The following is a 12,758-nucleotide window of genomic DNA, read 5'->3' as shown; positions in this document are numbered from 1 at the left end:
ATGACGTAATAGATCATGTGAGTTGAGTAGTGTTTTATGATGTAATAGATCATACGGGTTGAGTAGTGTTTTATGATGTAATAGATCATACGGGTTGAGTAGTGTTTTATGATGTAATAGATCATACGGGTTGAGTAATGTTTTATGATGTAATAGATCATACGGGTTGAGTAGTGTTTTATGATGTAATAGATCATATGGGTTGAGTAGTGTTTTATGATGTAATAGATCATATGGGTTGAGTAGTGCTTTATGATGTAATAGATCATGTGGGTTCAGTAGTGTTTTATGATGTAATAGATCATATGGGTTGAGTAGTGTTTTATGATATAATAGATCATATGGGTTGAAAAGTGTTTTATGATGTAATAGATCATATGTGTTGAAAAGTGTTTTATGATGTAATAGATCATATGGGTTGAGTAGTGTTTAATGATGTAATAGATCATATGGGTTGAAAAGTGTTTTATGATGAAATAGATCATATGGGTTGAAAAGTGTTTTATGATGTAATAGATCATATGGGTTTAGTGTTTTATGATGTAATAGATCATATGTGTTGAAAAGTGTTTTATGATATAATAGATCATATGGGTTGAGTAGTGTTTTATGATGTAATAGATCATATGGGTTGAGTAGTGTTTTATGATGTAATAGATCATATGGGTTGAAAAGTGTTTTATGATGTAATAGATCATATGGGTTGAGTAGTGTTTTATGATGTAATATATCATATGGGTTAAAGTGTTTTATGATGTAATAGATCATATGGGTTGAGTAGTGTTTTATAATGTAATAGATCATATTGGTTGAGTAGTGTTTTATAATGTAATAGATCATGTGGGTTCAGTAGTGTTTTATGTTGTAATAGATTATAGGGGTTGAATAGTGTTTTATGATGTAATAGATCATGTGGGTTCAGTAGTGTTTTATGATGTAATAGATCATATGGGTTGAGTAGTGTTTTATGATGTAATAGATCATATGAAGAATGGCGCTGAAGGAGATGGCTGCCATTTTACGATCCCGTAACCAATTGTGCGATTGTGTATGCTTCTTCTCGTTATTTGTAACTTATTTTGTACATAATGTTTCTGCCACTGTGTCTTATGACTGAAAATAGCTTCTAGATATCAGGACAGCGATTACTCACCCCATACTGGAGAAATACTTCATCTTCAATGAAGGATTTACTTCAGAAGCCGGACAAGGCCCTCATCCTCGTCATTCGCATGAGAAAGAAACGGAGGTATCAGGGACGAAGGTCCGGGTGCCTTGTAAGGATCCGTCGCCAAGAGGGTAATCTACCTTTACCATCGGTCCTATTAGCCAACGTACAATCAATCGATAAAAGACGAAGTACGATTACGTATATATCCTACCAACGGGACATTAAAAACTGTTTCACCGAGTCATCATATCACAACCAGCTATTGTTGGGAGTCCCATAGGGCGACGCAGAATTGGCCCAGCGTCGTCTGATGCAGGCCGTCATTGTAAAATAGAACTTGTTCTTAACTGACTTTTTTATTTATTTTATTTTACCATTATTTTACCAGGTAAGTTGACTGAGAACACGTTCTCATTTGCAGCAACGACCTGGGGAATAGTTACAGGGGAGAGGAGGGGGATGAATGAGCCAATTGTAAACTGGAGATTATTAGGTGACCATGATGGTTTGAGGGCCAGATTGGGAATTTAGCCAGGACACCGGGGTTAACACCCCTACTCTTACGATAAGTGCCATGGGATCTTTAATGACCTCAGAGAGTCAGGACACCCGTTTAACGTCCCATCCGAAAGACGGCACCCTACACAGGGCAGTGTCCCCAATCACTGCCCTGGGGCATTGGGATATTTTTTAGACCAGAGGAAAGAGTGCCTCCTACTGGCCCTCCAACACCACTTCCAGCAGCATCTGGTCTCCCATCCAGGGACTGACCAGGACCAACCCTGCTTAGCTTCAGAAGCAAGCCAGCAGTGGTATGCAGGGTGGTATGCTGCTGGCATTGCCCAGTTATATAAAGGTTCAATATAACTATGGCCATAAGCAAACAGGAACACACTCAGAGGTGGGCTCCGAGTGGCTGGAGACTTTAATGCAGGGAAACTCAAATCTGTTTTACCTCATTTCTACCAGCATGTTAAATGCACAACCAGAGGAAAACTCTAGACCCCCTTTACTCCACACATAGACGCAAGTTTGCGGACGACACTACAGTGGTAGGCTTGATTAACAACAACGACGAAACGGCCTACAGGGAGGAGGTGAGGGCCCTCGGAGTGTGGTGTCAGGAAAATAACCTCACACTCAACGTCAACAAAACAAAGGAGATGATTGTGGACTTCAGGAAACAGCAGAGGGAGCACCCCCCTATCCACATCGACGGGACAGTAGTGGAGAGGGTAGTAAGTTTTAAGTTCCTCGGCGTACACTTCACGGACAAACTGAATTGGTCCACCCACACAGACAGCGTTGTGAAGAAGGCACAGCAGCGCCTCTTCAACCTCAGGAGGCTGAAGAAATTTGGCTTGTCACCAAAAGTACTCACAAACTTCTACAGATGCACAATCGAGAGCATTCTGTCGGGCTGTATCACCGCCTGGTACGGCAACTGCTTCGCCCACAACCGTAAGGCTCTCCAGAGGGTAGTGAGGTCTGCACAACGCATCCCCGGGACACCTACACCACCCGATGTCACAGGAAGGCCATAAAGATCATCAAGGACAACAACCACCCGAGCCACTGCCTGTTCACCCCGCTATCATCCAGAAGGCGAGGTCAGTACAGGTGCATCAAAGCAGGGACCGAGAGACTGAAAAACAGCTTCTATCTCAAGGCCATCAGACTGTTAAACAGCCACCACTAACATTTAGTGGCTGCTGCCACCATACTGACTCAACTCCAGCCACTTCAATAATGGGAATTGATGGAAATGTATGTAAAAATGTATCATTAGCCACGTTAAACAATGCCACTTAATATAATGTTTACATACCCTACATTACTCATCTCATATGTATATACTGTACTCTATACCATCTACTGCATCTTGCCTATGCCGTTCTGTACCATCACTCATTCATATATCTTTATGTACATATTCTTTATCCCTTTACACTTGTGTGTATAAGGTAGTAGTTGTGGAATTGTTAGATTACTCGTTGGTTATTACTGCATTGTCGGAACTAGAAGCACAAGCATTTCGCTACACTCGCATTAACATCTGCTAACCATGTGTATGAGACAAATAACATTTGTTTTGATTTGATACAAAGCTTTCCCTCCATGTGGCAAATTTGACCATAATTCTATCCTGATTCCTGCTTAAAAGCAAAAACTAAAACAGGAAGCACCAGCGACTCGGTCACTAAGAAAGTGGTCAGATGAAGCAGAAGCTACAGGACTATTTTGCACAGACTGGAATATGTTCCGGGATTCTTCCGATGGCTTTGAGAAGTACACCACATCAGTCACTGGCTTCATCAATAAATGCATTGATGACGTCGTCCCCACAGTGACCGAACGTACATACTAGAGGTTGACCGATTAATCAGCATGGCCGATTAATTAGGGCCGACTTCAAGTTTTCATAACAATCAGTAATCGGCCTTTTTGGACGCTGACTATGGCCGATTACATTGCAATCCACGAGGAAACTGCATGGCAGGCTGACTTCGTTACACAAGTGCAGCGTCAAAAGGACCATGTGTTGCACAGAGCCAAGGTAAGTTGCTAGCTATCATTAAACTTATCTTATAAAAACAATCAATCTTCACATAATCACTAGTTAACTACACATGGTTAATGATATTACTAGTTTAACTAGCTTGTCCTGCGTTGCATATAATCAATGTGGTGCCTGTTAATTTATCATCGAATCACAGCCTACTTCAACTTCGCCAAATAGGTGATGATTAAAAAAAGTGCATTGCTGAAAAAAAGCACAATCTTTGCATAAATGTATCCAACTATAAACATCAACGCCTTTCTCAAAATCAATTGATGTTAGCAGGCAATATTAACTAGGGAAATAGTGTCCCTTCTCTTGTGTTCAGTGCAAGCAGAGTCAGGGTATATGGAACAGTTAGGGCCACCGGGCTCGTTGTGAACTGGAAACTCATTTGACAGAATTTGACAGAGTTGAAGTCGGAAGTTTACATTAACTTAGGTTGGAGTCATTAAAACTTGTTTTCAACCACTCCACAAATTTCTTGTTCACAAACTATAGTTTTGGCAAGTCGGTTAGGACATCTACTTTGTGCATGACACAAGTCATTTTTCCAACAATTGCTTATAGACAGATTATTTCACTGTATCACAATTCCAGTGAGTCAGAAATGTACATACACTAAGTTGACTGTGCCTTTAAACAGCTTGGAAAATTCCAGAAAATTATGTCATGGCTTTAGAAGCTTATGATAGGCTAATTGACATAATTTTAGTCAATTGGAGGTGTTCCTGTGGATGTATTTCAAGGCCTACCTTCAAACGCAGTGCCCTCTTTGCTTGACATCATGAGAAAATCAAAAGAAATCAGCCAAGATCTCTGAAAAATAATTGTAGACCTCCACAAGTCTGGTTCATCCTTGGGAGCAATTTCCAAACGCCTGAAGGTACCACGTTCATCTGTACAAACAATAGTACGCAAGTATAAACACCATGGGTGTCACGAATCCCGCCGAAGATGGTGCCTCTTCCTGTTCGGGCGGCGCTCGGCGGTCGTCGTCACCGGCCTACTAGCTGCCATCGATTCCCTTCTTTTTGTTTCTGTTAGTTTGGGCTGATTGGGTGCACCTGTTTTGAGTTTAGTTTTGTGGGTAGGCTATTTAAGGGCAGTAGGCCCGTCGGCTTTTGTGCGGGCTTGTTTTCTGTTATTTGGTGTTGGTATTTAAGTGGAAGCTATTTTCCGGACAGTTTAGTCCTGTGTGTTTGGACTGGGATTTTCATGTGCCCGTTGTGTTGGGCATGACCGTTGTTACTGTCGACAGGAATAAAAAACCACGTCCTGAACTAACCTGCTCTCTGCGCTTGACTCCTCCACCCAGTACTCCTAGAAGCTCTGACAATGGGACCACGCAGCCGTCATATTGGCTCATTCATCCCCCTCTTCTCCCCTGTAACTATTCCCTAGGTTGTTGCAGTAAATGAGAATGTGTTCTCAGTCAACATACCTGGTAAAATAAAAAATAAATAAATACAGCTACGGAAGGAGAAGCGTTCTGACTCCTAGAGATGAACGTACTTTGGTGCGAAAAGTTCAAATCAATCCCAGAACAACAAAGGACCTTGTGAAGATGCTGGAGGAAACAGGTACAAAATTACCTATATCCACAGTAAAACGAGTCCTATATCAACATAACCTGAAAGGTCGCTCAGCAAGGAAGAAGCCCCTGCTCCAAAACCGCCATAAAAAGCCAGACTACAGGTTGCAACTGCACATGGGGACAAAGATTATACTTTTTGGAGAGGAAAATTGTGGATATATTGAAACAACATCTCAAGACAACAGTCAGGAAGTTAATGCTTGGTCGCAAATGGGTCTTCCAAATGGACAATGACCCCAAGCATACTTCCAAAGTTGTGTCAAAATGGCTTAAGGACAACAAAGTCAAGGTATTGGATTGGCCATCACAAAGCCCTGACCTCAATCCTATAGAAAATGTGTGGCCAGAACTGAAAAAGCGTGTGTGAGCAAGGAGGCCTACAAATCTGACTCAGTTACACCAGCTCTGTCAGGAGGAATGGGCCATAATTCACCCAACTTATTGTGGGAAGCTTGTGGAAGGCTACCCGAAACGTAAACTTCTGACACACTGGGAATGTGATGAAAGAAATAAAAGCTGAAATATATCATTCTCTCTACTATTATTCTGACATTTCACATTCTTAAAATAAAGTGGTGATCCTAACTGACCTAAGACAGGGCATTTTAACAAGGATTAAATGTCAGAAATTGTGAAAAACTGAGTTTAAATGTATTTGGCTGAGGTGTATGTAAACTTCTGACTTCAACTGTAATCATGACATAACATTGAAGGTTGTGCAGTGTAACAGCAATATTTAGACTTATGGATGCCACCCGTTTTATAAAATATGGAGCGGTTCCGTATTTCACTGAAAGAATAAACGTTTTGTTTTCTAAATTAAACTTTCTGGATTTTACCATAATAATGACCTAAGGCTTGTATTTCTGTGTGTTTTTTATAATTAAGTCTATGATTTGATATTTGACAGAGCAGTCTGACTGAGCGGTGGTAGGCAGCAGCATGCTCGTAAGCATTCATTCAAACAGCACTTTCCTGCGATTGCCAGCAGCTCTTAGCAATGCTTGAAGCACAGCGCTGTTTATGACTTCAAGCCTATCAACTCCCGAGATTAGGCTGGCAATACTATAGTGCCTATAAGAACATCCAATAGTCAAAGGTATATGAAATACAAATGGTATAGAGAGAAATAGTCGACGCGTCATAATTCCTATAATAACTACAAACTCAAACTTCTTACCTGGGAATATTGAAGACTCATGTTAAAAGGAACCACCAGCTTTCATATGTTCTCATGTTCTGAGCAAGGAACTTAGACGTTAGCTTTTTTACTTGGCACGTACTGTACTTTTACTTTCTTAATCCAACGCTGTGCATTTGCAATATTTCTACCAAATTGAACATGTTTCATTATTTATTTGAGACTAAATAGATTTTATGTATGTATTATATTAAGTTCAAATAAAATTGTTCATTCAGTATTGTTGTAAATGTCATTATTACAAATATATATATAAAAATGTGCCGATTAATCGGTATTGGCTATTTTTGTTCCTCCAATAAATCCGTATCGGCGTTGAAAAATCATAATCGGTCAACCTCTAGTACATACCCCAACCAGAAGTTATGGATTACAGGCAATATCTCCACTGAGGTAAAGGGTAGAGTTGCCGCTTTCAAAGAGCGGGACTCTATTCCGGAAGCTTATAAGAAATCCCGCTACGCCCTCCGACGAACCATCAAACAGGCAAAGAGTCAAAACAGGACTATGATCGTATCGTACTACACCGGCTCCGAGGTTCGTCGGATATTTGCAGGGCTTGCAAACTATCACACACTATAAAGAGAAGCACAGCCGCGAGCTGCCCCGTGACACCTACCAGATGAGCTAAATTACTTGTATGCTCGCTTCGAGGCAAGTAACACTGAAGCATGCATGAGAGCATCAGCTCTTCCGGGTCAACATTCCCAAGGCCGCAGGGCCAGACGGATTACCCAGATGTGTACTCCGAGCATGCCCTGACCGAGTCTGTAATACCAACATAATTCAAGCAGACCACCATAGTCCCTGTGTCCAAGAACACTAAGGTAACCTACCTAAATTACTACTGACCCGTAGCACTCACGTCTGTAGCCATGAAGTGCTTTGAAAGGCTGGTCATGGCTCACATGAAAAGACCATTATCCCAGTAACACTTAGACCCACTCCAATTTGCATACTAAATCCAAGATGGCGTAGCAGTCAGATGTCCATTGTCCTCGTCTTGTCCCGTGTATATATATTTTATATATTTTTCTTCGCATATCTTTTTATATATATATTATTTTCTTCTTAAAAACTCAACTTCAAAACACTCTCCTGCAACCCACCTCACCAAATGTGGTGCGGATCTGTTTTTTTTTTCTTCCTCAAAAGTATTATTCACCTCGTATCCGAAATCTACAACAGAAGCTAACAAGCTAACCAGAAGTTAGCCAGCTCACAAGCTAACGTTAGTAGTTCAGCTAACCACAGCTAGCGCTCATCAGCTATCCTTTAGCTCGGAAAACTATTGCCAGTTTTGTACAACGCGACTCAGACCAGAGCATACCAGACCTATTTTCTCTCCATATCCCCGGATTTTTACCTCAAGCTCTGGACATTTACACCTGGATCTTGCAGCTAACTAGCTGCTATCCGAGTGACTATCGGCTAACATCAATTCCGGAGCAAACACCAATTATCCTGGACCTAGCCAGCTGAAGAGTTCCATCAGCCACTCCTGGGCTACAATCACCTATCCGGACCCGTTTTACTGCCGATGCGGAGCCCCACCGGGCCTTCACGACTGGGATACCGACGCCCGAGGGAGTATTTCAACCGGCCCCTCCATCGCGACGTAACCTGAACGTCCATATACTAACTGCGGCCCGCTAATCGTTAGCTGTCTTGAGCATATCGGCTGCTATCTGAACAGGTCTATCAAACAATCTTCTTAGGCCACTATAACTATTTTGACAATTGGATTGGTCCCCTCTACCACACGGAACCCCACTAATCTACCGACGGAATTGCACGGCGTGGCTAAAAACAGACCTCCATCTTCTGCTAGCTTGCTACCCATGACTAGCTGTCTGAATCACGAAGCTAGCACCAGTTAGCAAACACAATTCTACAACTCACAACCTCTCTTTCGCCACCGCCATCCGGCTTGGATTCTCTGTCGACACGACCACGTCTGGTCTGCAGACAAATACCCCATCCGCTGTGCCCTCAACCGGCCTCCGTCTGAGCAGACCCCCTCCGTCTGAGCAGACCACCCCCCCGGGCTACTAACTTTAAACGCCGCGGGCTAGCTTAGTGGAGGCCTCACTACTCCATCTACGGCTGCCCCCTGGACACTATGATCACTTGGCTACATAGCTTATGCCTGCTTGACTGTCCATTAATTCACGGTACTCCATTCTGTTTATTTGTGTTTTATCTGTCGGCTCTGTGCCTTAACTCAGGATCTGTGTGTAGTTAATCTGACCCTCTCTGCCCAGTCGTCGCCATTTTTACCTTCTGTTGCTGTGTTAGCTGACTAGCTGCTGTTATCTGACCTGCTGTTTTAGCTAGCTCTCCCAATCATGACCTGCAATCACTTTATGCCTTATTGTATGTCTCTCTCAAATATCAATATGCCTTGCATACTGTTGTTCAGGCTAGTTATCATTGTTTTGGTTTGCAATGGACCCCGTAGTTCCACTCTCCGTACCTCTGATACCTCCTTTGTCCCACCCCCCACACATGCGGTGACCTCACCCATTGAGACCAGCATGTCCAGAGATACAACCTCTTTTATCATCACCCAGTGCCTGGGCTTGCCTCCGCTGTACCCGTGCCCCACCATACCCTGGTCTGCACATTATGCCCAGAATCTATTCTACCACGCCCATAAATCTGCTCCTTTTATTCCTTGTCCCCAACGCTCTAGGCGACCAGTTTTGATAGCCTTTAGCCGCACCCTCATCCTACTGCTCCTCTGTTCCTCGGGTGATGTGGAGGTAAACCCAGGCCCTGCATGTCCCCAGTCACCCTCATTTGTTGACTTCTGTGATCGAAAAAGCCTTGGCCTCATGCATGTCAACATCAGAAGCCTCCTCCCTAAGTTTTGTCCTTGCCGTGTCTGAATCCTGGCTTAGGAAGGCCACCAAAAACTCTGAGATTTCCATACCCAACTATAACACTTTCCGTCAAGATAGAACTGCCAAAGGGGGAGGAGTTGCAATCTACTGCAGAGATAGCCTGCAAAGTTCTGTCATACTTTCCAAGTCTATGCCCAAACAGTTCGAACTTCTAATTTTAAAAATTAATCTCTCCAGAAATAAGTCTCTCACTGTTGCCGCCTGCTACCGACCCCCCTCAGCTCCCAGCTGTGCCCTGGACACCATCTGTGAATTGATCGCTCCCCATCTAGCTTCAGAGTTTGTTCTGTTAGGTGACCTAAACTGGGATATGCTTAACACCCCGGCAGTCCTACAATCTAAGCTTGATGCCCTCAATCTCACACAAATCATCAAGGAACCCACCAGGTACAACCCTAAATCCGTAAACATGGGCACCCTAATAGACATTATCCTGACCAACTTGCCCTCCAAATACACCTCTGCTGTCTTCAATCAAGATCTCAGCGATCACTGCCTCATTGCCTGTATCCGCCACGGGTCCACGGTCAAACGACCACCCCTCATCACTGTCAAACGCTCCCTGAAACACTTCTGCGAGCAGGCCTTTCTAATCGACCTGGCCCGGGTACCCTGGAAGGATATTGACCTCATCCCGTCAGTTGAGGATGCCTGGTCATTCTTTAAAAGTTACTTCCTCACCATATTAGACAAGCATGCTCCGTTCAAAAAATGCAGAACCAAGAACAGATATAGCCCTTGGTTCACTCCAGACCTGACTGCCCTCGACCAGCACAAAAACATCCTGTGGCGAACTGCAATAGCATCGAAGAGCCCCCGTGATATGCAACTGTTCAGGGAAGTCAGGAACCAATACACGCAGTCCAGTCAGGAAAGCAAAGGCTAGCTTTTTCAAGCAGAAATTTGCATCCTGTAGCTCTAACTCCAAAAAGTTCTGGGATACTGTAAAGTCCATGGAAAACAAGAGCACCTCCTCCCAGCTGCCCACTGCACTGAGGCTAGATAACACGGTCACCACTGATAAGTCCGTGATAATCGAAAACTTCAACAAACATTTCTCAATGGCTGGCCATGCCTTCCACCTGGCGACTCCAACCTTGGCCAGCAGCCCCGCCCGGCCCGCTGCTACTCGCCCAAGCCTCCCCAGCTTCTCCTTTACCCATTTCCAGATAGCAGATGTTCTGAAAGAGCTGGAAAACCTGGACCCATACAAATCAGCTGGGCTTGACAATCTGGACCCCCTATTTCTGAAACTGTCCGCCGCCATTGTCGCACCCCCTATTACCAGCCTGTTCAACCTCTCCTTCGTATCATCTGAGATCCCCAAGGATTGGAAAGCTGCCGCTGTCATTCCCCTCTTCAAAGGGGGAGACACTCTGGACCCAAACTGTTACAGACCTATATCCATCCTGCCCTGCCTAGCTAAGGTCTTCGAAAGCCAAGTCAACAAACAGATCACTGACCATCTCGAATCCCACCGTACCTTCTCCGCTGTGCAATCCGGTTTCCGAGCCGGTCACGGGTGCACCTCAGCCACGCTCAAGGTACTAAACGATATCATAACCGCCATCGATAAAAGACATTACTGTGCAGCCGTCTTCATCGACCTGGCCAAGGCTTTCGACTCTGTCAATCACCATATTCTTATCGGCAGACTCAATAGCCTCGGTTTTTCTAATGACTGCCTTGCCTGGTTCACCAACTACTTTGCAGACAGAGTTCAGTATGTCAAATCGGAGGGCATGTTGTCCGGTCCTCTGGCAGTCTCTATGGGGGTACCACAGGGTTCAATTCTCGGGCCGACTCTTTTCTCTGTATACATCAATGATGTTGCTCTTGCTGCGGGCGATTCCCTGATCCACCTCTACGCAGACGACACCATTCTGTATACTTCCGGCCCTTCCCTGGACACTGTGCTATCTAACCTCCAAATGAGCTTCAATGCCATACAACACTCCTTCCGTGGCCTCCAACTCCTCTTAAATGCTAGTAAAACCAAATGCATGCTTTTCAAACGTTCGCTGCCTGCACCCGCACGCCCGACTAGCATCACCACCCTGGACGGTTCCGACCTAGAATATGTGGACATCTATAAGTACCTAGGTGTCTGGCTAGACTGCAAACTCTCCTTCCAGACTCATTTCAAACATCTCCAATCCAAAATCAAATCTAGAGTCGGCTTTCTATTCCGGAACAAAGCCTCCTTCACTCACGCCGCCAAACTTACCCTAGTAAAACTGACTATCCTACCGATCCTCGACTTCGGCGATGTCATCTACAAAATAGCTTCCAATACTCTACTCAGCAAACTGGATGCAGTTTATCACAGTGCCATCCGTTTTGTTACTAAAGCACCTTATACGACCCACCACTGCGACCTGTATGCCCTAGTCGGCTGGCCCTCGCTACATGTTCGTCGTCAGACCCACTGGCTCCAGGTCATCTACAAGGCTATGCTAGGTAAAGTGCCGCCTTATCTCAGTTCACTGGTCACGATGGCTACACCCACCCGTAGCACGCGCTCCAGCAGGTGTATCTCACTGATCATCCCTAAAGCCAAAACCTCATTTGGACGCCTTTCCTTCCAGTTCTCTGCTGCCTGCGACTGGAACGAATTGCAAAAATCTCTGAAGTTGGAGACTTTTATCTCCCTCAACAACTTTAAAAATCTGCTATATGAGCAGCTAACCGATCGCTGCAGCTGTACATAGTCCATCTGTAAACTACCCACCCAATTTACCTACCTCACCCCCATACTGCTTTTATTTATTTACTTTTCTGCTCTTTTGCACACCAGTATCTCTTCTTGCACATGATCATCTGATGATTTATCACTCCAGTGTTAATCTGCTAAATTGTAATTATTCGATTTATTGCCTACCTCATGCCTTTTGCACACATTGTATATAGATTCTCTTTTTCCTACCATGTTATTGACTTGTTTATTGTTTACTCCATGTGTAACTCTGTGTTGTTGTCTGTTCACACTGCTATGCTTTATCTTGGCCAGGTCGCAGTTGCAAATGAGAACTTGTTCTCAACTAGCCTACCTGGTTAAATAAAGGTGAAAAAAAAATAAAAAAATACCACCCCAACAGATCCACAGATGATGCAAAAATTGTCAAAAGACTCCAGCCACCCTAGTCATAGACTGTTCTCTCTTTTACCACATGGCAAGCGGTACCACATGGCAAGCGGTATCAACAGTTTAAGCCCGGTATGAGGACAGGGACAGTGGAGGAAATTAAACTGTTAGCAGCACATTGATGTCAAAAAAGTTAGTAATTTCAAATGAAACAATGTTCTTTAAAGTCTATGTTGGA

At 43.9% G+C, this 12,758-nt stretch overlaps 1 protein-coding gene across 3 annotated transcripts in view; it reads right to left on the bottom strand.

Moving 5' to 3' along the window:
• Positions 1–12,758, bottom strand: part of LOC129844885 (zinc finger protein 345-like) — a 43,323-nt gene that overhangs the window by 7,817 nt on the left and 22,748 nt on the right. The gene's annotated exons all lie outside the window — the stretch shown is intronic.

Source organism: Salvelinus fontinalis, unplaced genomic scaffold (genome assembly GCF_029448725.1).
Source record: "Salvelinus fontinalis isolate EN_2023a unplaced genomic scaffold, ASM2944872v1 scaffold_0246, whole genome shotgun sequence".
In the NCBI taxonomy this organism is placed as follows: domain Eukaryota; kingdom Metazoa; phylum Chordata; class Actinopteri; order Salmoniformes; family Salmonidae; genus Salvelinus; species Salvelinus fontinalis.
The sequence above is the reverse complement of the archived record's forward strand: the minus strand, read 5'-3'. Positions and strand labels throughout refer to the sequence as shown.